This window comes from Mirounga angustirostris, unplaced genomic scaffold, assembly GCF_029215605.1.
Source record: "Mirounga angustirostris isolate CCGP_5_RB_7025 unplaced genomic scaffold, mMirAng1.0.hap1 SCAF_17, whole genome shotgun sequence".
Lineage (NCBI taxonomy): Eukaryota > Metazoa > Chordata > Mammalia > Carnivora > Phocidae > Mirounga > Mirounga angustirostris.
Genome location: NW_026991725.1, coordinates 18,364,803 through 18,388,141, shown reverse-complemented (window position 1 = coordinate 18,388,141; position 23,339 = coordinate 18,364,803).

Sequence of the window (23,339 nt, the reverse complement as noted above, 5' to 3'; positions counted from 1 at the left end):
AGGCTTCAGATGACATATACTCTAAGTTTCATCCTTGCTCTATGGATGGTTTCATTTCTACTCCCACCACTTCAAGCTACTTTATAATTCACAATAATTCACAATGGAAGTATTCAAGAGTGAGAATCCCATGGACCTAACTCTTCTTTTAGCCCAAGACCATGCCAAAGTTGACAGTTTAGCCATGAGTTGGTTGTCCAGTGACCAAGCATACAAACATGTAAAGCTTCAAGATATGGTCATCCAGATAATCTTCTTAGTAAATATATAGGTGATAAAACTTTCTTTAAAGGCGCTGTGACCCTAGCAAGCACTGTGATTCACAGATCTGGTACAAGTATGGATAAAACAATCAGAGGGCAGAAGAAAAAACAATGGGTAGAATTTATAAGGAAATAGATTGTGGTTCAAAGAAATCACTATCTGAATAAAGTAATATTTGGGATGTTTTACTTGAAATCCAAACATCGCATAGGGTGAGATCTTTAGGTTTAACCTTGACATTTTGATTTTTAGATATTTCAGATTATATTAGAATCATCCCAAATCATTGGAACATTTTCCAACTTCCATAGAAGAAGCTTAAATGCTGACATTTCTGCAAAGACTACAATTTGGAGTGTGGTTGGGGAAAAAAAAAAAAAAAACCTTAAAGGACAGGAATTCTAAACACTTATCAATCTTTTCTACCTTATCAAGGTTAATTATTCAATATGACCAGAGGGCAGGATGAATCAATTCTAGACATTTTGCAAATAGCAAAGTCTCAGGATTATTCCTGTTCTGAAATTTAAATGTGAACTAAATGATTTTTTTCACCCTGTCAGCTTTTTTTTTTTGTAACTAGAAAAACTTCCAGAAAAGCATCTGACTGTAGTTGTCTCCTAATTGTCTCTTACTCACCTTCTGTTCTCTAGAAGGCATCACATTTTCATCAATGACATTTTTCCCCATAATTGTAATTGTCAGTCAACATCTACCTTTGTCAAATCTCTGAAATGATAGATAAGGGAAAAAGGTCTCATAAAATAGGGCAGTATCCTCTTAGATGCATAATATTATGATCTGTGAGATCAGTCATAAAACTAAATCTTTGGACTCTGAAGCCTCAACTGGATATACAGAAGAAAATTATTGAACATTTGGGATTTTTTATTTTTTAATTTTTGATTTTTTTAAAGAGTTTTATCTATATGACAGAGAGAGAGAGAGACAGTGAGAGAGGGAACATAAGCAGAGGGAGTGGGAGAGAGAGAAGCAGGCTTCCCACTGAGCAGGGAGCCCGATGTGGGGCTCGATCCCTGGACCCTGGGATCATGACCTGAGCCGAAGGCAGACGCTTAACAACTGAGCCACCCAGGTGCCCCACATTTGGGATTTTTTAAATGTAAAAGCTGTTTTTAAAGAGTTATCCAATAGGAAGAGGTGGCAAAATTGCAAGAAAAAAAAAAAAAAACCCTTTGTAGAGTAAGAATTTTAAAATAGCCTAATAGAGCACATCTTCAGGCAAATGTTTGCAGAAATCCTCCTATGCTGAAAGAATTATTAAAATGAAAAAAATGAGTCTATATACTCTATTCCTCTAGGAGAAGAACAAATGTAATATCCAGGCATTGGCAGGTCATTAAATTAAAAGCAATTTTGATAGTTAACTATCCAGAAACAGAAATCTAAATTTGAAACACAGCTGTAATCACACTACGCAAAAATCTCTTAGTATTAGACACTTGGCAAAGTGGACAGGCTGACAATGTAGTAAAATCCTTTGCATAAATTCAGTCTGCTAGCCCTGGTGGAGATTCAGGCATCATTAGATTTCGGTGCATGTTTCTGTTACCTTGCATTAAATAGAGGGCTATGCATTTATTTCACAGAATTGATTTCAGTGGTTACAGTTTTAACTCTGGTTTGTTGCTCTAAAAATTATCTAGTAATTTAATAACTTCCCATTGAGAAATTTAATTGTGAAGACTTCGGTTGTCATCATGAATTGTATTGACTTAAAGAGAGTATTATCCTTTTACAGGATTCTCCTTTGTGTAGGTGGAAAAACACATTGTATCATTGTATTAGTTCGGTCATTCATATATAGATGTAATTATTCTTCCTGCAGCTCTCAAAAGTTTTTGAGGAAAGCAGCAACAGGAAAATTTGTAAGAATAAATATAAGATAGGCTTTGTAAAAGTTCAATGGTAACTGAAAAACTGTTCAAAAAAAAAAAGAAAAGAAAAACTGTTCATATGTACACTATAAAAATAATACCCATTAAAATTTTTTAATTAGAGACACGTACTACTTTTTCCAACCTGGAATATTTTTTCTTCCCTTTTTTTTTTAAGATTTATTTGAGAGAGAGCGGGTGTGGGGGAGAGGGGGGCAGAGGAAGAGAGAGAGAGAAACTCAAGCAGGCTCCACTCTGAGCACAAAGCCCAATGACGGGCTCAGTCCCACAACCCTGAGATCAGACCTGAGCCAAAACTGAGTCAGATGCTTAACAGACTGCACCACCAAGGCACCCCTGGAATATTTTCTTTAAATTTGTATCAACTATCTTTCTGGTTTCTCTCTTCTTACATGCAAACACCAACACAATTACCATAATTACCTTCAGCAGAATGACAACTTTTTCTCTATTATCATTCATAGCTTCTAAGTTGTTCTCAATTTTAATAAGGAATCAGAGACTAGCACCTAGGTAGGATAATTCTAATACATAACTTCCTAAAAGTTAATAACACACCTCTCATAAAAATGTAAAATGAACACATGTCAAAGATTATTTAACTCATTAGTTAATGGAGCACTGTTAAGCCTGGTTCAATAGAATTTAAGGGGCTATTTAATAAAGGAATAGAGGATAAGATTGCTGGATAAGATATGAAACTGGTTCACGTACAATAGGTTAATAAACTGTAACCTTTGTGATTATCTATTCTACTGGAAAGAAATTATTTGCATCTCAACGCAACATAAATCTACAAGTTAATCTCTGCCCCTTAAGAGTTATAAAATAGCCCAGTCAATAGAAAGTCAATCAAAAGGACAAATTTAGCACCTGCTTTGAAAGAACACCCAAGAAGCTCTTTGGTCATTACCAAATTTTCCTAACATTTTGACAGAGTCTTGAACATAACTGACATGTGTTAAATGTATGTGGAATTGGATGAATAGAAACCAGGTGGATCTGAAGTTTTTATACCATATTGTCGGCATATCACTGGCTAAACCAGTTCTGATTAAAGGCCATGTGATTGTTGTCAAGCAAGCTCAGCTAGACAAATAACAGGATCAAAGAGGTCAGGAGATGCAGAACAGAAGCATAACTGCTTTCTGAGCAAAGATGGGGAAACAGTGCTGGGTAACAGATAAATATCATTGCTCCTGTGAGATCTTGAAAACTTAAAAGAGCTGAAGGCATTTTGTAGCCTTCTGAGATTACAGAGCCCTGTTTGCACTTAGCCAGATGAGGATACTCATATGAAATCTTTATAGATTGGGGCTTCTTTTTAAGTTATATGTTGTGAGGCACAATTGATCAAAAGTTCAATTTTGAGCACAGGTTGCCTCAAAAATGTGTTTTGACTTATTTTCTGTCAGGATCATTTAGGTTTTTCCTTCTTATATTTGAATTTTGTAGTTTGCACCCTGAAACTCAATTTACCTTTCTCATTTGTAAAGGTAAGCCAAACATTAGCTTTTTAAACATTTTGTCATAAAAAAATAAAAATAAAATTGGATAATTCTGTGCAGACTGTTTAAAACCTGCATTGTTTTCTTAAACATCTACTGTCAACTTTTTTTCCTACTACATGACTCCTTCCAGAGTTCAATCTTAGAGTCAACTTCTATAACATTTTGGGGGGATGAATTTCTATAAATATTTTTGAAATTCCATAACATGTTTGTAGGATAAATCACTCTATAATTTCTAAGTTAAATAATGAACTTTAGAACACTTGAAAAGGAATGCCAAGTTTTTATTCAGAAAAATTTTTTTTAATTTACTCTCTCATCAACAATGTATAAGAAGGCTTAATTCCTCCACACTTACTAATCCAGCTGTCAATTTGAAGGCTGAAAAGGGGTACTTAAATTTTGTTATAAATTTTCCTATATTTGACCACCAGGATAAAACAATGTCCAAGTGATTATTGACTATAATATTATCTTGAGTAAGGCACATTTCATTTGCCCTTTTAAAGTCAATTTTCTCTACTTTACCTCTCTGCCCTGTGCCCTGGGATGCTGCCCTTTATGGAACGCAACAATAGGCACCCTCTTCCTCCACATCCAGCTGCATTTTCCTAAAGGAAGGCACTGACAGAAGATGGGATGGTGGGAGTAATAGTAAGCATTTAATCCCAGTTGCCTTTCCCCAGTTTACCATGTACTGGATGTATCCTTCTAAGTATTGGAGGCTCTAGGTATGTCTCCTGGATCCCCTCTACCAAAATAGTGTATCCATCCCCCAGTTGCTTTATTGGTTGCTAAAAGCTCCCTCTTGTCTACAGAATTGGCCTTGGCCCAATGGGAGTTGCCTTGCCAAGGAAATTAGGCCTATTCCCGTAGGGGAAGCCAAAAGGTAATCACTTGACTTACATGGGATGCACAAGTTGTCCCCTCCTTCCCTCAGGTGGAATCAACTCTGTGGGGAAATTAGTACTCCAGAGCTCCTCACAGGATCAAACTGAAGATTCTCTCCCACTGAAACCATATAATTGCTTAGGCTTTTCCTTCTTTGTTCTATTCTGCTTCCCTCACTTTCTACTAAGAGCACTCTCTCAGTAAATCAACTGCACAAGAATCTGTGCTTCAGGCTCTGCCTCTAAGAAACTAGACCTAATACAATTGGTACCAGGACTCTTCTTAAAGAGTGGACGCTAAAGACGAGTTGAATCTCCTGTAATGAGAGCCCTGTCACTGGTAGTAGAAGTACCGAGGAGCCATGGCATGCTCTGACTGTGCAATTTTTAAGATTTCACCTCTGGTGAAGGAGACTGGAAAAAGGTGAAAGGGAACGCACTATTTGAGGAGTATCTCTTGCATTTGAGAAGTACAGAGGAAAGAGTATAAAAACTGTGGTAGTGGATGTGTGTTACTAAGTACCATTGATTCACTTAAAGTACAAATGATAAGCTTGGATCTAGTAATCAGCCATGTAAAGTACAGTGTGAGAGTCAGAAGGGCCTCTGGCTTAATTACAGAGATCCCCCATCTCCTGTAGTTGGAGGACAGACAGAACTGAAGATTAGGCACAGGATTTCATTATAAGAGGGGTAGATTCTCAGAGATGGCTATATTTTCAGCCTCGGTAAGTCTTCTATGCCAAAGCCAGGGCCCTAATAGGGAAGGGCTAAGGTAATGATATTGGGATGGGGATATATGGATAGATACACTTAAATCTGAATCCCCTGATAATTCTGTATCTACAGAAGGAACCCCTTTTGTTGGAAGATAAAGCCCTTGCCCCTTGCTAAAAGATTTTACAGAAGCCTCAAATGAGACAGGTGCCCTATCTTGTCCTCTTCAGGATTCCTTCACCTTCCCCTCCTAGTTACTGGACTCATACCTAGAGTCAAATCTAGCATTACCTGGATCTGCTAAGGTGTAAGAATGAATATAACCATATGAGCTTCAGGACCTGACTAATATACTGCGAAGAACCAAACAATTCTATCTAGGAGTGAATTCTGAGAGTGCTGGGAGGTGAAAATATATAACTAGATAAGGAAGAGTTTGTTAATATTGGACCACTATTGTGACACAGGATTTAACGTCCTGGCAAGAGCCCCAGGACAGGATTCTAATATACTGCTGGGATGGGTTTTGGAAGCCTGGAAAGAGCAAAAATATAGATGCCAAAACTACCATAGCTGACCATGGGGGAAAAAAATCAGAAGGCTCAGAAAGTGAGCCTTTTAAAAGAAATCTACTATATAAGACAAAAACAAAAAGCATCTGCTAACTACATTTCTCAGGAGGGTCCAGAGTACATTCCATTCTATTTACAAAGTTGGTAAGGAATGAACTGAGGAGAGGGATGCCTGGGCCATGTAACACAGTACCAACAGCAGGAGATACCACGACAAACTGGGCTCTCTAACAGCAATGGGTATGATAAGATGCCGAGAAAACAGAGGCCGGGTGGCAGCACTTAGCCATCAGAAGGAAGACGGGCATAATTACAATGGGCAAGACCAGAATGGCAGCTGAAAGGCCTAACCTACAGAGCTGAATGAAGATGGTTATTGGAACATGGTGTCTTCAGGAGCATGATAAACAGCCAAGAAGGGCATTGTTTAATATACAGAATCAAAAGTAATCAAGAATAGCTGGGCAGAGAGTGGAGGTCAGCCGTCCACTAGAAAGCCATAATCTCCTCCACAATTTCTAGCCCTGAGTAATCTTTTTTTTTTTTAAAGATTTTTATTTATTTATTTGAGAGAGAGAGAATGAGAGAGAGCACATGAGAGGGTGGAGGGTCAGAGGGAGAAGCAGACTCCCCGCTGAGCAGGGAGCCCGATGCGGGACTCGATCCAGGGACTCCAGGATCATGACCTGAGCCAAAGGCAGTCGCTTAACCAACTGAGCCACCCAGGCGCCCTAGCCCTGAGTAATCTTTAGACCCCAAACCAATCAATTGAAAAGATGGCTGCTGACTACAAAACCATGGCAAAATATGTCACAGTGATTTTCCCCAAAGGACCTATGACTTTTTATTTAGCTATACACTAGAGAAGGGAATATCAGATCTTTTGAGAATTATTGGACACAGGGTTCAAGTTGATGCTACTACGGTTAGAACAGGGATGTGTGGATATCAAGTCAGATGATTAATAGAGTCCTGGCCCATGAATCATTGGCAGAATGTTCACATTGGTTCCTTGACTTGTAGATTCTTGTGTAGTTCTGAGTTTTGTATAGTTTTCAAATGTGTTATATACTAAAAATAAGAAGAATGGGGGGAGGGGGTACCCCAAATGGAATAAAACAGAAACAAATGAATATAACTGTATTTGAAATGCATAATGTAACTACACTGAAGGAGGCAAAATAAGGGTTCAAGTCATTTTTGCATATAATAATGGACAAGAGGACATCACATGTCTCCTAATACAATGCAGCAAGAAGAATATAACATCTCTTCTCTGGTATTCCTACAAAAAAAAAAAAAAAAAAAAAAACAAAACATAAAACCTAAATCTAATCATAGAAAATATTAGATAACCTAAATTGGACTATATATTCAAAAACATCAAGATTATGAAAGATGAAGAGTATTCAGCTATGCAGTTAAAGGAGACTTAAAACATATGACAACTAAATGCCAAGTATGATCTGGATTAGATTCTGGACCAGAAAAAAATAATTATTAAGAACACTAGTGAGACAATTGGTGTAATTTAAGTAAGCCTCTGATAAAAGCATTCTGCCAATGTCAATTTCCTGATTTTCATCATTGTACTGTGGTTAAGATAAATATATTAGAGTATTTAGAGGTAGGGGCATTATGTTTGAGAGAAACAAAGAAATTATGGTAAAATATTTGGGGAATCTGGGTGAATGGTAGAAGGGGATTTGTATTAATTTTTCAACTTCTCTGTAAGTCTGAAATTATTTCATAATAAAAACTTAAATGCATGCAAAAGTTCTAATTCTTTAAAGGAATATATTTTTGAATTCACAGCAGCATTTATACTTCAGTGAGTATTTTGTTTCCAGTGCTGGACTACCTAGAAGGCTAATATATCTGACAGTGTCATAATTATACTAAGAATTTCTTTCCAAGTCTCTCTGAATCGAAATGACTTAGCATCCCAAGGGGAAAAGAAAGTATAGAAAACAGGTAACACAACCTAATTATATTGTCCCCTTTCCTTTAAGCACATCTGATACAGGACACAGACCAATAAAAAAAACCATGGCTATCCCTGTGGTTTTCATGGGCTCTCTATTACCCATTCTGATTTGATTCTATGTTTAGCTTCTGACTCTTGTCTCCAAATTCCATAGAGGCTTTATTGACTATTTCTTAGGTTTAGTGTTTTTGTTTTCATCCACTCATTCATCACCAAATACTTACTGACAACACAGTAGGTGCCAAACACCTGGGGTAGAGTTTTAAAAGTTTGACAGTCTTATATAGTCCTCAAACTGCCCTGTATGTGACTTTAATTTCTCTCCCAAAACATGTATAGTCACGTCCCTTGATGTGTTCTAATTTGAATATCTCTTTAGAAGGATACACTGCCTTAATGAACTCTTCAGAGCCCAATCACACTCCCAATGACCCCTATTGGTAGAATCAGTTCAGTACTCTGCAAAGGGGAGATTTGAATAAAATAAGGTTGGGTGAATATTTCAATGACATGTCCATCTCCCCACAAATCTGCCTGACATGCTACTTAACAAATTTAAGAATCAGAGAAAATATTTCCGTATATATGGAAAACCATGTTAGTAGAAAACAATTTCAAGCTAAAATCTACACAAGCTTGTATTTTAAAGTGTAGAGTTAAATAGGTATAACACACTAAGGAAATTTCAACAGTAAAAAATATTTATCTTCAGCTTCATAATATTAGAAACTAATATTGGTCATGTCCCTAGGTTTCCTTTGGGCAATTAGGGGGAAATTTAAGCGATTTAAGATTGAGGATCTGTGGTGAATGAAAATAAATAATATTACTCAATTCAGTTATGAAGGCCCCAAGACAGTTTTAACTTATCCCTCTGCCTAATAGAAGAATATTGATCCCCAAACACTAAAGCTTTTATTTTAAATATTGTATATGTAGTCCAGAAACTTGTCTTATCTCAAAAAAGATCATTCCATCTTCCTTACACTGCAGAGTAATACTGAAGGGTAAAAAGATCTTGAAGATGAATTATTAAGAAATAAAAACTGAGGGGGGGTGGAGCAAGAAGGCGGAGGAGTAGGAGACTTGGATTTTGTCTGGTCTCAGGAATTCAGCTGGATAGGGATCAAACCATTCTGAACACCTACAAACTCAACAGGAGATTGAAGAAAAGAATAGCAACAACTCTCTGAACAGAAAAGCAACCACTTTCTGGCAGGTAGGATGTGCAGAGAAGTGAAACCGAGGAGATATTGGGGAGGATAGACAGTGGGGGAGAGGGCCTCCGTCAGCCACTTCTGGCAAGTGATACAACCACGGAGCACAAAATCAGAACTTTTAGAAGTCTGCTCCGCTGAGGGACATCGCTCCAGTGGCTAAGCAGGGGGTGGAACCCTCATGGGACAATGTGGTCTCAGGACTCTCAGGGTCACAGAAAGACCGGGGATGCCTGAGTGTGGCAGAGCTCCCAGGTATCGGAGCAGGGAAGCCGGCTGCAGAGACAGAACCCAGGCATGGGCTCTCAGCTCAGGGTTGCCATAAACCATGATCTGTGGCACAGTCAGGCCCCTGCTCCTCCAGCAGGGACCCAACAAGCGGCAGATCCGGGGAGATTCACCTTCTTCCCCTGGGAGGAGAGGCACAGGAGCGCACCGCAGGGATCTGCTGGGTTTGGAGACTCCCTGTGGGGTTGGGTGCCAGAGATAGAAACACGCGGTCACAGGCCGGGTGAGCATGGACTGAGGCCAGAGACCGGGGAGACGGGAGTGACTGAAGGCTGTTCTCTGGGGGTTCACTAAGGAGTGGGGCCCCGAGTTCTCAGCTCCTCTGAGGTGGAGATTGGGAGGCCGCCATTTTCACTCTCCGCCTCCAAAGCTATACAGAAAGCTTGCAGGGAACAAAAGCTCCGGAGAGCAAACCCGAGCAGAGTACTTAGCCTGGGCAGAGCAAGGGCGGGGCAATTCCGCCTCTGGCAAAGACATTTGGGAATCACAGCAACAGGCCCCTCCCCCAGAAGATAAGCAAGAACAGCCAGCCAAGACCAAGTTTACCGATCAATGAGAACGGCAGAACTCCAGCGCTAGGGGAATACTGCACATAGAATTCATGGCTTTTTTACCATGATTCCTGTAGTCTTTCAAAGTTAATTTTTTTTTAACTGTCTTTTTTTTTTTTTAATTTTCCTTTTTCCCTCTTTCAACCAACATCTTATCAATCCCTTTTTGAAAACACATTTTTATTTTTCATTTTTTGAGTCATATTCTATCCCTTCATAGTAGTTACCTGTATTTTTGGCATATATATATAAGTTGTTCTCTCTTTAAAATTTTCAGATAGTTTCTTCAAACAGATCAAACTATACCCTAAATCTCTAGTGTATGTTTTTTTTCTACTCCCCTCCCTGATCACATTCTCTTTTTCTTTTTTTTTAAAAAATACTCTTCTTTCTTTTTTCAAACAACTTCTTATCAATTCCTTTTATAGAATTTTTTATAATTTTCATCTTTACAATCATATTCTATCCCTTCATCATATCAACCCTTATTTTTGTACATATATGAGATTTTCTTTCTTTAAAATTTTGGGAGGCACTTTCTTCTAACAGACCAAAATACACCCAAAATCTAGTGTGTGGCACTGATCTATAGACCAGCCTGATCATAATTGATCATATTATGATTTTTTTTTTGTTTTGTTCTGTTTTTGTTTCTTTTTATCTTTATCTTTTTCTATTTTGTTTTTTTCTTTTTCCTTTTTTCTCTCTTTCTCTTTCTTTTCCCACTACTTCAGGTGTTTTCTGATTTGGTTTAGAGTATATTTTCTGGGGACATTGTTACTCTGCTAGCATTTTGTTCTCTCATTAATCTATGCCCCTCTGGACAAAATGACAAGATGGAAAAAATCACCTCAACAAAAAGAACAAGAGGTAGTACCGACTGCCAGGGACCTACTCAATATGGACATTAGTACGATGTCAGATCTAGAGTTCAGAATCATCACTGTAAAGATACTAGCTGGGCTTGAAAAAAACATGGAAGTTATTAGAGAAACCCTTTCTGGAGAAGTAAAAGAACTAAAATCTAACCAAGTAGCAATCAAAAGCGCTATTAATGAGGTGCAATCAAAAATGGGGGTGCTAACTGATAGGATAAATGAGGCAGAAGAGAGAATCAGTGATATAGAAGACCAAATGATGGAAAATAAAGAAGCTGAGAAAAAGAGAGATAAACAACTACTGGATCACGAGGGCAGAATTCGAGAGATAAGCGATACCATAAGATGAAACATTAGAATAATTGGGATCCCAGAAGAAGAAGAAAGAGAGAGAGAGGGGCAGAAGGAATATTGGAGCAAATTATAGCAGAGAACTTCCCTAATTTGGGGAAGGAAACAGGCATTAAAACCCAGGAAGGAAACAGGCATTAAAATCTCTCTTAAAATCAATAAAAATAGATAAACACCCCGACATCTAATAGTAAAACTTACGAGTCTCAGAGATAAAGAGATAATCCTGAAAGCAGCTTGGGAGAAGAGATATGTAACCTACAATGGTAGAAACATTAGATTGGCAACAGACCTATCCAAAGAGACCTGGCAGGCCAGAAAGGACTGGCAGGATATATTCAGAGCACTATATTAGAAAAATATGCTGCCAAGAATACTATATCCAGCTAGGCTGTCATTGAAAATAGAAGGAGAGGTAAAAAGCTTCCAGGACAAACAAAAACTAAAGGAATTTGAAAACACAAAACCAGCCCTACAGGAAATCTTGAAAGGGGTCCTCTAAGCAAAGAGAGACCCTAAAAGCAACATAGACTAGAAAGGAACACAGACAATATACAGTAACAGTCACCTTACAGGCAATACAATGGCACTAAATTCCTATCTTTCAATAGTTACCCTGAATGTAAATGGGTTAAATGCCCCAATCAAAAGACACAGGCTATCAGGTTGGATTAAAAAACAAGACCCATCGATATGCTGTCTGCAAGAGACTCATTTTAGAACCAAAGACACCCCCAGATTGAAAATGAGGGGGTGGAAAACCATTTACCTTGCTAATGGACATCAAAAGAAAGCTGGGGTGGCAATCCTTATATCAGACAAATTAGATTTTAAACCAAAGACTGTAATAAGAGATGAGGAAGGACACTATATCCTACTTAAAGGGTCTATCCAACAAGATCTCACAATTGTAAATATCTATGCCCCTAACATGGGAGCAGCCAATTATATAAGGCAATTAATAACAAAAGCAAAGAAACACATCAACAACAATACAATAATAGTGGGGGACTTTAACACCCCCCTCACTGAAATGGACAGATCATCTAAGCAAAAGATCAACAAGGAAATAAGGCTTTAAATGACACACTGGACCAAATGAACTTCACAGACATATTCAGAACATACCATCCCAAAGCAGCGGAATACACATACTTCTCTAGTGCCCATGGAATATTCTCCAGAATCGATCAGATCCTAGGTCATAACTCAGGTCTCAACCGGTATCAAAAGATTGGGATCATTCCCTGCCTATTTTCAGACCACAATGCTTTGAAACTAGAACTCAATCACAAGAGGAAAGTCGGAAAGAACTCAAATACATGGAGGTTAAAGAGCATCCTACTGAAGAATGAATGGGTCAACCAGGAAATTAAAGATGAATTAAAAAAATTCATGGAAACCAATGTAAATGAAAACACAACTATTCAAAATCTTTGGGATGCAGCAAAGGCGGTCCTAAGAGGAAAGTATAGAGCAAATCAAGCCTTTCTCAAGAAACAAGAAATGTCTCAAGTACACAACCTAACCCTACACCTAAAGGAGCTGGAGAAAGAACAGCAAATAAAGCCTAAACCCAGCAGGAGAAGAGAAATCATAAAGATCAGAGCAGAAATCAATGAAATAGAAACTAAAAGAACAGTAGAACAGATCAACAAAACTAGGAGCTCATTCTTTGAAAGAATTAACAAGATGGATAAACCCCTGGCCAGACTTATCAAAAAGAAAAGGAAATAACCCAAATCAACAGAATCATGAATAAAAGAGGAGTGATCACAACCAACACCAAAGAAATACAAACAATTATAGGAACATATTATGAGCAACTCTATGCCAGCAAATTAGATAACCTGCAAAAAATGGAGGCATTCCTAGACATGTATCAACTACCAAAACTGAACCAGGAAGAAGTAGGAAACCTGAACAGACCTATAACCACGAAAGAAATTGAAGCAGTCATCAGAAATCTCCCAACAAACAAAAGCCCAGGGCCAGATGGCTACCGAAGGGAATTCTACCAAACATTTCAAGAAGAATTAATACCCATTCTTCAGAAACTCTTCCAAAAAATAGAAATGGAAGGAAAACTTCCAAAGTCGTTTTTTGAGGCCACCATTACCTTGATCCCAAAACCAGACAAAGACCCCATCAAAAAGGAGAATTACAGACCAATATCCCTGATAAACATGGATGCAAAAACTCTCACCAAATTACTAGCCAATAGGATCCAACAGTTCATTCAAAGGATTATTCACCACAACCAAGTGGGATTTATCCCTGGGCTGCAAGGATGGTTCAACATTCACAAATCAATCAACATGATACAGTACATTAAAAAAAGAAAGAACAAGAATCATATGATCCTCTCATTAGATGCAGAAAAAGCATTTGACAAAGTACAGCGTCCTTTCTTGATCAAAACTCTTCAGAGTATAGGCATAGAGGGTACATACCTCAATATCATAAAAGCCATCTATGAAAAATCTACAGTGAATATCATTCTCAATGGGGAAAAACTGAGAGCTTTCCCCCTAAGGTCAGGAACACGGCAGGGATGTCCACTATCACCACGGCTATTCAACATACTATTAGAAGTTCTAGCCACAGCAATCAGACAACAAAAAGAAATCAAAGGCATCCAAATTGGCAAAGAAGAAGTCAAACTCTCACTCTTTGCAGACGATATGATACTTTATGTGGAAAACCCCAAAGACTCCACCCCCAAACTGCTAGAACTCATACAGGAATTCAGTAAAGTGGCAGGACATAAAATCAATGCACAGAAGTCAGTGGCATTCCTATACACCAACAACAAGACAGAAGAAAGAGAAATTAAGGAGTCGATCCCATTTACAATCGCACCTAAAACCTTAAGATACCTAGGAATAGGGCGCCTGGGTGGCTCAGTCGTTAAGCGTCTGCCTTCGGCTCAGTTCATGATCCCAGGGTCCTGGGATCAAGCCCCGCATCGGGCTCCCTGCTCCGCGGGAAGCCTGCTTCTCTCTCTCTCCCACTCCCCCTGCTTGTGTTCCCTCTCTCACTGTGTCTCTCTCTCTCTGTCAAATAAATAATAAATAAAATCTTTAAAAAAAAAAGATACCTAGGAACAAATCTAACCAAAGATGCAAAGGATCTGTACTCAGAAAATTATAAAATACTCATGGAAGAAATTGAGGAAGACACAAAGAAATGGAAAAACGTTCCATGCTCATGGATTGGAAGAACAAATATTGGAAGATGTCAATGCTACCTAGAGCAATCTACACATTTAATGCAATCCCCATCAAAATAACCACCCAATTTTTTCAAAGAAATGGAACAAATCATCCTAAAATTTGTATGGAACCAGAAAAGACCCCGCATAGCCAGAGGAATGTTGAAAAAGAAAAGCAAAGCTGGCAGCATCACAATTCCGGACTTCCAGCTCTATTACAAAGCTGTCATCAACAAGACAGTATGGTACTGGCACAAAAACAGACACATAGATCAAGGAACAGAATAGAGAGCCCAGAAATGGACCCTCAACTCTATGGTCAACTAATCTTCGACAAAGCAGGAAAGAATGTCCAATGGAACAAAGACAGTCTCTTCAACAAATGGTGTTGGGAAAATTGGATAGCCACCTGCAGAAGAATGAAACTGGACCATTTCCTTACACCACACACAAAAATAGACTCCAAATGGTTGAAAGACCTCAATGTGAGACAGGAGTCCATCCAAATCCTAAAGGAGAACACAGGCAGCAACCTCTTTGACCCAGCCAAAGCAACTTCTTCCTAGAAACATCTCCAAAGGCAAGGGAAGCAAGGGCAAAAATGAACTATTGGGACTTCATCAAGATCAAAAGCTTTTGCACGGCAAAAGAAACAGTCAACAAAACCAAAAGACAACCGACAGAATGGGAGAAGATATTTGCAAATGACATATCAGATAAAGGGCTAGTATCCAAAATCTATAAAGAACTTATCAAACTCAACACCCAAAGAACAAAGAATCCAATCAAGAAATGGGCAGAAGACATGAACAGACATTTTTCCAAAGAAGACATCCAAATGGCCAACAGACACATGAAAAAGTGCTCAACATTGCTCAGCATCAGGGAAATCCAAATCAAAACCTCAGTGAGATACCACCCCACACCAGTCAGAATGGCTAAAATTAACAAGTCAGGAAATGACAGATGTTGGCAGGGATGAGGAGAAAGGGGAACCCTCCTATACTGTTGGTGGGAATGCATGCTGGTGCAGCCACTCTGGAAAACAGTATGGACGTTCCTCAAAAAGTTGAAAATAGAGCTACCATATGATCCAGCAATTACACTACTGGGTATTTACCCCAAAGATACAAAAGTAGGGATCCGAAAGGATACGTGCACCCCGATGTTTATAGCAGCAATGTCCACAATAGCCAAACTGTGGAAAGAGCCAAGATGTCCATCGACAGATGAATGGATAAAGAAGAGGTGGTATATATATATACAATGGAATATTATGCAGCCAGCAAAAGGAATGAGATCTTGCCATTTGCAACAACGTGGATGGAACTGGAGGGTATTATGTTGAGCGAAATAAGTCAAACAGAGAAAGACATGTATCATATGACCTCACTGATATGAGGAATTCTTAATCTCAGGAAACAAACTGAGGGTTGCTGGGTGGGGGGTGGGGTGGGAGGGATGGGGTGGCTGGGTGATAGACACTGGGGAGGGTATGTGCTATGGTGAACACTGTGAATTGTGCAAGACCGTTGAAACACAGATCTGTACCTCTGAAACAAATGCAATATATGTTAAGAAAAAATAAAAAAGAAGAAGATAGCAGGAGGGGAAGAATGAAGGGGGGGAGATCAGAGGGGGAGACGAATCATGAGAGACGATGGACTCTGAAAAATAGACTGAGGGTTCTAGAGGGTAGGGGGGTGGGGGGATGGGTTAGCCTGGTGATGGGTATTAATGAGGGCACGTTCCGCATGGAGCACTGGGTGTTATGCACAAACAATGAATCATGAAACACTACTTCAAAAACTAATGATGTAATGTATGGGGATTAACATAACAATAAAAATTTTTAAAAAAATAAAGAAATAAATTAAAAACTGAATTGAAAATTATAATATTGCCAGGGTTGAAAAATAGTTGCATTATCAATTAATCCACCCAAGTTATATAAAGCACAGTCATTTCTTTTCCCAGGAATCATAAGTTAAAAGTTTTTGAGTTAATGCTAAAACAATGACAACAAACTTTAATATAATCAGTAGCACCTCTTCATTCCATAGCATTGTGAGACCCAGTAGGGCTGCTGTATTACATGAAATATGTCTCAATCCCCTTTCCCAGCATTTGACTCTGTAATTGATACAGCAACAAATCAATGAAAATATCCCTAACCCAACAGACAGAAAGTTATATTCCCTAGGATTAAGTAAATTACATCTTTGGCTAATTCAGATGAAAAAAGAAATATGGTTTCTAGGAAATTGGCATTTTTCTGGCATTTGAGGATTTTACCACTGCTGCCTTTGAGAAATTTATATAACCCTGCTTTTTAGGCAGGATCACCAATGCAAACAACTTGTATTCATTCCATGGTGTTGAATTCAAATGGTTAGTATAGAAAGAAACTCTAGCAACAAATTCTCATATTCTCATAGGACCAAGAGATCAAATAAGGTCACCATGTCTTTGAGACTTGAGTCAAACCTCTCAAACTCTTTTTCTTGAATCCTAATGCTCTTGCCAAGCTTTGTTTCTCCAGAGACTAAAAGTATTGTGACCATTTCTCATTTTGACTTTCTGGTTTTGCAAATTTCTTGATCTCTTAACCTTGGGTTACGTCAAAGTACAATCATTGGATTTCTTCTTTCTCTATATACTCTCCCTTGGGAGCTTATACAGTTTTGAAGCTTTAAATATAATCTACATACCCATGCCCCTGAATTTACATCTCTATTTCATTCTTCTCCCCAAACTCTAGGTTCATTTATGCAATGCCCAATTGACATCTCCATGTGAATACCTAATGACTATCTCCAAATTAACATAGTCAAGATTCTAATCATAAACTGCACCCTTAAACCTGCTCTCACTTCATTCTTCCATATTTCACTTTAATGATAATTCAAACCAATGACCTTTCTGAATACAAATCTTAGTATGATCTTGAATCTGCTTTCTCACCCATTTCATCCAATCTATCAAGAACACATGAGAGATCTCACTTCAAAATATACCCAAGACAAACACCCACAGTCAAAATTGTCACAGACAATCCCATTTATGATAGCAGCAAAGAGAATAAAATACTCAGGAGTAGATATAATTCATGGAAGTGAAAGACCTATACATTTAAAACAATAAAACATTTATGAAAGACACTGAAGTTACAAATAAATGGAAAGATATCCTGTGTTTAAAGACTGGAAAAAATTATATTGTGGGGCACCTGAGTGGCGCAGTTGGTTAAGCAACTGACTCTTGGTTTTGGCTCAGGTTCTGAGATGGAGCCCCAAGTCAGGCTCTGTGCTCAGCATGGAGTGTGATTAAGAGTCTCTCTCCTAGGGCACCTGGGTGGCTCATATGGTTGGGCATCTGCCTTCAGCTCAGGTCATAATCTCCAGGTCCTGGGATTGAGCCCCACATCAGGCTGACAGATCGGCAGGGAGTCTGCTTCTCCCTCTCCCTCTGCCTCTCCCCCTGCTTGTGCTCTCTCAAACGAATAGATAAAATCTTAAAAAAAAAAAAAGTCTCGCTCCCTCTCCTTCTGCCCCTTCCCTCCCATGCTCTCATTCTCTATCTCTCAAATAAATAAATCTTTTTTTTTTTAAGATTGTATTTATTTATATGAGAGAGAGAGCACATGAAAGGGGGGAGGGTCAGAGGGAGAAGCAGACTCCCCGCAGAGCAGGGAGCTCGATGCAGGACTCGATCCAGGGATTCCAGGATCATGACCTGAGCCAAAGGCAGTCGCTTAACCAACTGAGCCACCCAGGCGCCCAAATAAATCTTAAAAAAATTATACTGTTAAAATGTCCATTCCACCCAAAACCATCTACAGATTCAATGCAATCCCTTTCAAAATCCTAATGGCATTTTTTTAAAGAAATAGAAAAAAATAATTCTAATATTTATATGGAAGCAAATATGGAGGGTCCCATCTTACAGGAAAACAGACTCACCAGAGAAACCACCATGGGAATCAGTGGCAGGGTAGAAAAATCTGAACTATAATTGACAAATTACTGGAAGCTCAGTGTGGACAAGTCTGAAAGTTAAAAACTCCAGAGGGACCCAATCATGAGGGTCCCCCCAATATTGTAAGCATTACCTCCAGGAGTTTGACAGAGTACAACAGTAAATACCAGAGAAAAATCCCCTTGCACTTCCAAAGGGGCAAGGGGGAAAGTAGCCATTTTTAAATACAGCAGAACACTCTGTTCTTCTTCAACAAAGACTGATCTCGGGGAAACTAATTAACCATACCATCATTATAACTATGTTAATCTGTTGTAGTTTAATCAGAGCCTAACTGACATGGGGGAAGGGAAGTACTCAACTCCAGCTGACTCTGGTCCTTCATCTGGGAGAAGGAAAATACCCAACTCCAGTCCACTCTAGCCATCCTGTCCTCACCTACAGAAGCAGGAAGAAAAAAATAAGAAACGCTTGTGAAGTTCACAGATCAGAGACCCTATAGACTCACTAAAGACTGACATTAGAGGACTACAGTGCATCACATCTGACTATTATAGGGGAAGAAAACATTTCTCTTCTTTCCTTCTAGGTTCTTTGGCTGATTTAGTAATTAAATTGACATAAGATTAAAAGGAGAAAAAGAAATTTAATATCATATGTACAGGATCTCCCAGAATATGAATCTAAAAGAAGTAACCAAAGTAGGCAGCCTTTAAACCTTTAAATTAAGAAAAAATTATTTGTGAAGATCTGACAAAACAAAGGGGTTTGGGCTTGCGATAGCAAGTTAATGAAGAAGTAAAATTTGTTTATATAGCCTTCTAGGCCTTGCATTGCCAATCTGTGGCTCTAAAGATGGCTTCTATCCTCCTGGTGTGGGAGGAGAGCTTCACATGGGAGATTTATTTCTTATTTTCAGGGGGACAAAAAAAGGGTCAGAGTGTCCTTCTTGTACCAGCTGTTTCCTAAGTAATTTTATTTCAAAAAACAAAAAACCAAAAAAACAATATGCCAACATGATATATTTTGTGGTGGCATAATTTGCTTCCTCTCACTACCAAGAAAAACATCACAAGGCATACCAAAAGACAAAAAGCACAATTTCAAGAGACAGAGCAAGCATCAGAACCAGACATGGCAGGGAGGCTGGAATTATCAAACTGGGAATTTAAAACGACTATGATTAATATACTAAGGGCTGTAATGGAAATGTAGACAGCATGCAGGAATTGATGCGCAATATAAGCAGAGAGATGGAAATCCTAAGAAAGAACCAAAAAGAAATGCTAGAGATAAAAAAAAAAAAAAATACCGTAACAGAAATGTAAAGTAAACTTAGCATGGCTGAGCAAAGAATCATTGAGCTAGAGGATAGAGCAATAGAATTCTCAAAAACCAAAAAGCAAAGAGAACAAAGGCAGAAGAAGGAGGAGGAGGAAGGAGGGAAGAGGAAGAAGGGAGAGAAAGGGTGGGGAGGAAGGAGGAGAAGAAGAAGAAATCCGAAGACTATGGATCAATGACAAATGTAGTTTTCTACTCAAAATCCTTTGACAGTGTCTCATCTCATTCAGAGTAAAAGCACAAGTTCTTACAACAGCCTAGGAAACCCTATACAATCCAGGCCCGTTACTGATCTGAATTCATCTCATTCCCTCCACTCCAATCAACCACTCAGATTCCTTGCTGCTACTGAAGCACTTCCTCTCTAAGAGACCACACTTCCTGTTCTCCTTGCCTCAGATGCCCTCCCCTCAACAATTAGTGTGGCTCACTCTAGGGCGCCTGGGTGGCTCAGTTGGTTAAGCGACTGCCTTCAGCTCAGGTCATGATCCTGGAGTCCCGGGATCGAGTCCCACATCGGGCTCCCTGCTCGGCAGGGAGTCTGCTTCTCCCTCTGACCCTCCCCCCTCTCATGTGCTCTCTCTCTCTCTCTCGTTCTCTCTCTCTCAAATAAATAAAATCTTTTAAAAAATGATAAAAAGGGCGCCTGGGTGGCTCAGCTGGTTAAGCGACTGCCTTCAGCTCAGGTCATGATCCTGGAGTCCCTGGATCGAGTCCCACATCGGGCTCCCTGCTCGGCAGGGAGTCTGCTTCTCCCTCTGACCCTCTCCCCTCTCATGTGTTCTCTCTCATTCTCTCTCTCTCAAATAAATAAATAAAATCTTTAAAAAAAAAAACAATTAGTGTGGCTCACTCTCATATTCCTTTTTAAATCTTTTCTCAAACTTCACTTTCTCTGAGATGCCTTATCTGATTACACTATTTTAAAGTGCACCTTCTCCCTTTCCCATCTCCAATTACCCATACGGTTTTATTTTTAGCCATAGCATTATCAGATAACTTACTAATTAATCAGCATGTATATTTTTTGGTCTTCCAACTAGAGTAAGAGCAGAGACTTTCATGTGTTTTATGCACTACTATGTCTCCCAGCACTTACAAAAGGCTTGACAAATAAATATTTGCTGCAGGAACAAATGTAACTCTCGTTTTTTTATGTGCATCACCCTTCTCATCTCTGTATCAACCTCCCAGCAACTTCCCTGCTGGTTATCCTTTTAACAGACCTCTGATTCAAAAATGGGCATATGTAGTCAGTTTTACTAAAATTTTTGGCCAGTAGAGAAGGGTTAAATTGCCACCCAGAAAAGAAGGTATTTGTGTCTTGAAAATATCAGTATCCTCCCTGCACAAGGTTCTTCCCTTACCTGGTTCCTCCCCAAGCTCCAGCCATGTGTCACCAGTTTATTTCCTACTACAGTCACTGCCTTACCTTCCATCTTCTCAGCTCTGTTCTTAGCTGTTCTCCCAACTCCCATATTTCTGTTAACTTCTTTTTTAAGATTTTATTTGTTTGTTTATTTATTTACTTATTTGAGAGAGAGAGAGAGAGCAAAAGCAGTGGCAGCAGATGGAGAGGGAGAAGCAGGCTCCCTGCTGAGCAGGGAGCAGGACTCGGGGGTCCATCCCAGGACCCTGCAATCATGACCTGAGCTGAAGGCAGATGCTTAACTCACTGAGCCACCCAGGCACCCATCTGTTAACTTCTTATGCAGTATTTTACTACATCTGTTTTTTTTCCTAAAGATTTATTTATTTGAGAGAGAGAGACACAGGGAGTCAAGGGAAGGGCAGAGGGAGAGGGAGAGAAATCCTCAAGCAGACTCCCTGCTGAGCAATGCAGGGCTTGATCCCAGGACCCTGAGATTGTGACCTAAGCCTAAATCAAGAGTCAGATGCTCAGGTGCCCCTTTTTCTATCTCTTTAAGTGCTATGTTCCTCTAGATCATGCCTTCAGTGCTAGCTACTGTGTCCACAATTACAAAGGCTGGCCAAGGGATGTTCATAATCAAAGGCAGTTCTTTCCCTAGGAGGAATTCTCATGCAAGCTGTTTAAAATAAAAGACCGGCTTTGCTACACAAGTCAAAACCAGCAGTACAAGGAATTCTAGGAATGTTTTTTAATTCCACATTTCTCTGGAGCACCGAAGTGCAGATATGGATACAAGAGCTTCATCTTACCAATGAGTCAAGTTGCCAGAATGACTACCAAAAAATCTCCATAGAAGATGGAGTCCCTCAAGTGTAGCCCTTATGGCATTGACCTTGAGAAGTATATATGGTGTGTTACTAGGATTTATCAGCTTTGTGAAGAAAGGCACTTGCTTTTAAAAGAAAAAAACAATTTATACAGATAATCATATTTTTAAATTTTTAATATAAATGTAAAATAATCCTTTTTAATTAACTCTTACTTAAAATTAAGTAAGTAACCTTTAGGATTGGCTTATTTTTCTCCAGTTTTTAGATGTTGTTTCCTTTGAGAACTGGATATGGCATTTCTTCTAACAACTGGATATGGCATTTCTTCCAGAGCTCAGTCCACAAATTGAGGTATAGAAGCTTTTTTAAGATGTAACAGGCACTTGCGATTACAAATTATTTATTATGAAACTTTTCACCACATGCATTATTTTATTTGAACCATGATGTGAGTTGTTCTGTTCAGGAAGATCAAATCTTTGGACATGTACCAAAAGAATAATGCTTAAGAAAGAAAGAAAAAACCCACATAGCTTTTAAAGTTGTATCCAGAAATGATAACAATAACACATAGCCCCAGGGCCCTCAGATTTAAATTAAGAATATTGCTTTTATTGCACTATGAACTGTATTTTTTTTGTTCAAGCTGAGACATTCAGCAACTAACAATGTTACTATTAAGCATACATTAAAAGGAAACTAGGGTATTATCTTTGTGTAGAAACACCAAAATGGGGAACATACTGTAATCATATTGCATTTCCTAATGGTACCATAGAGAAATGGACAAAGAACAAAAATAAATGTAGATAAAACCTTTAGATATACCATAGAGTTATATAAAAGGAATTTAATATAGAGACATCTTTGTAACAATCAACATTGACTCAGGAAGATAACACCAAAAAACCTGTTTTATCTGCCATAGAGGAAGTACTACAGAATTTAATAAATACATTCCCAATTTCTTTACAAGCAAGGAAAAGTAAAAGTTAGTTAAATTAATAAACGATGAGATGGTTAGCTAGAGAACTGTATTCAAATGATCAGGCTGGCTATGTTGTGAATAGGCCAGATATTTGTTAGAAAACACAGCTTTTAAATATAGGCCTTTCGGGGTGCCTGGTGCCTCAGTCGGTTAAGTGTCTGCCTTCAGCCTAAGTCATGATCTCAGGGCCCTGGCATGGAGCCTGGGCTTCCTGCTCAGTGGGGAGTCTGCTTCTCCCTCTGCTCCTCCCCCGTCTCATGCTCTCTCTCCCCCTCTCTATTTGAAAAAATAAGTAAATAAATAAATATGGGCCTTTCTGTAAGATCATGTTTTCAACTCATCCATGACACAGTTGACCTTAAGAGATCAGTATGCCCACTTTCTTGTAGTCATAAAGGGCCTTTTTTTTATACACTTTCCTAATCTTATTTGCATTTGTGATTTTTAAAAATACTTCAGAAAAGATGCTGT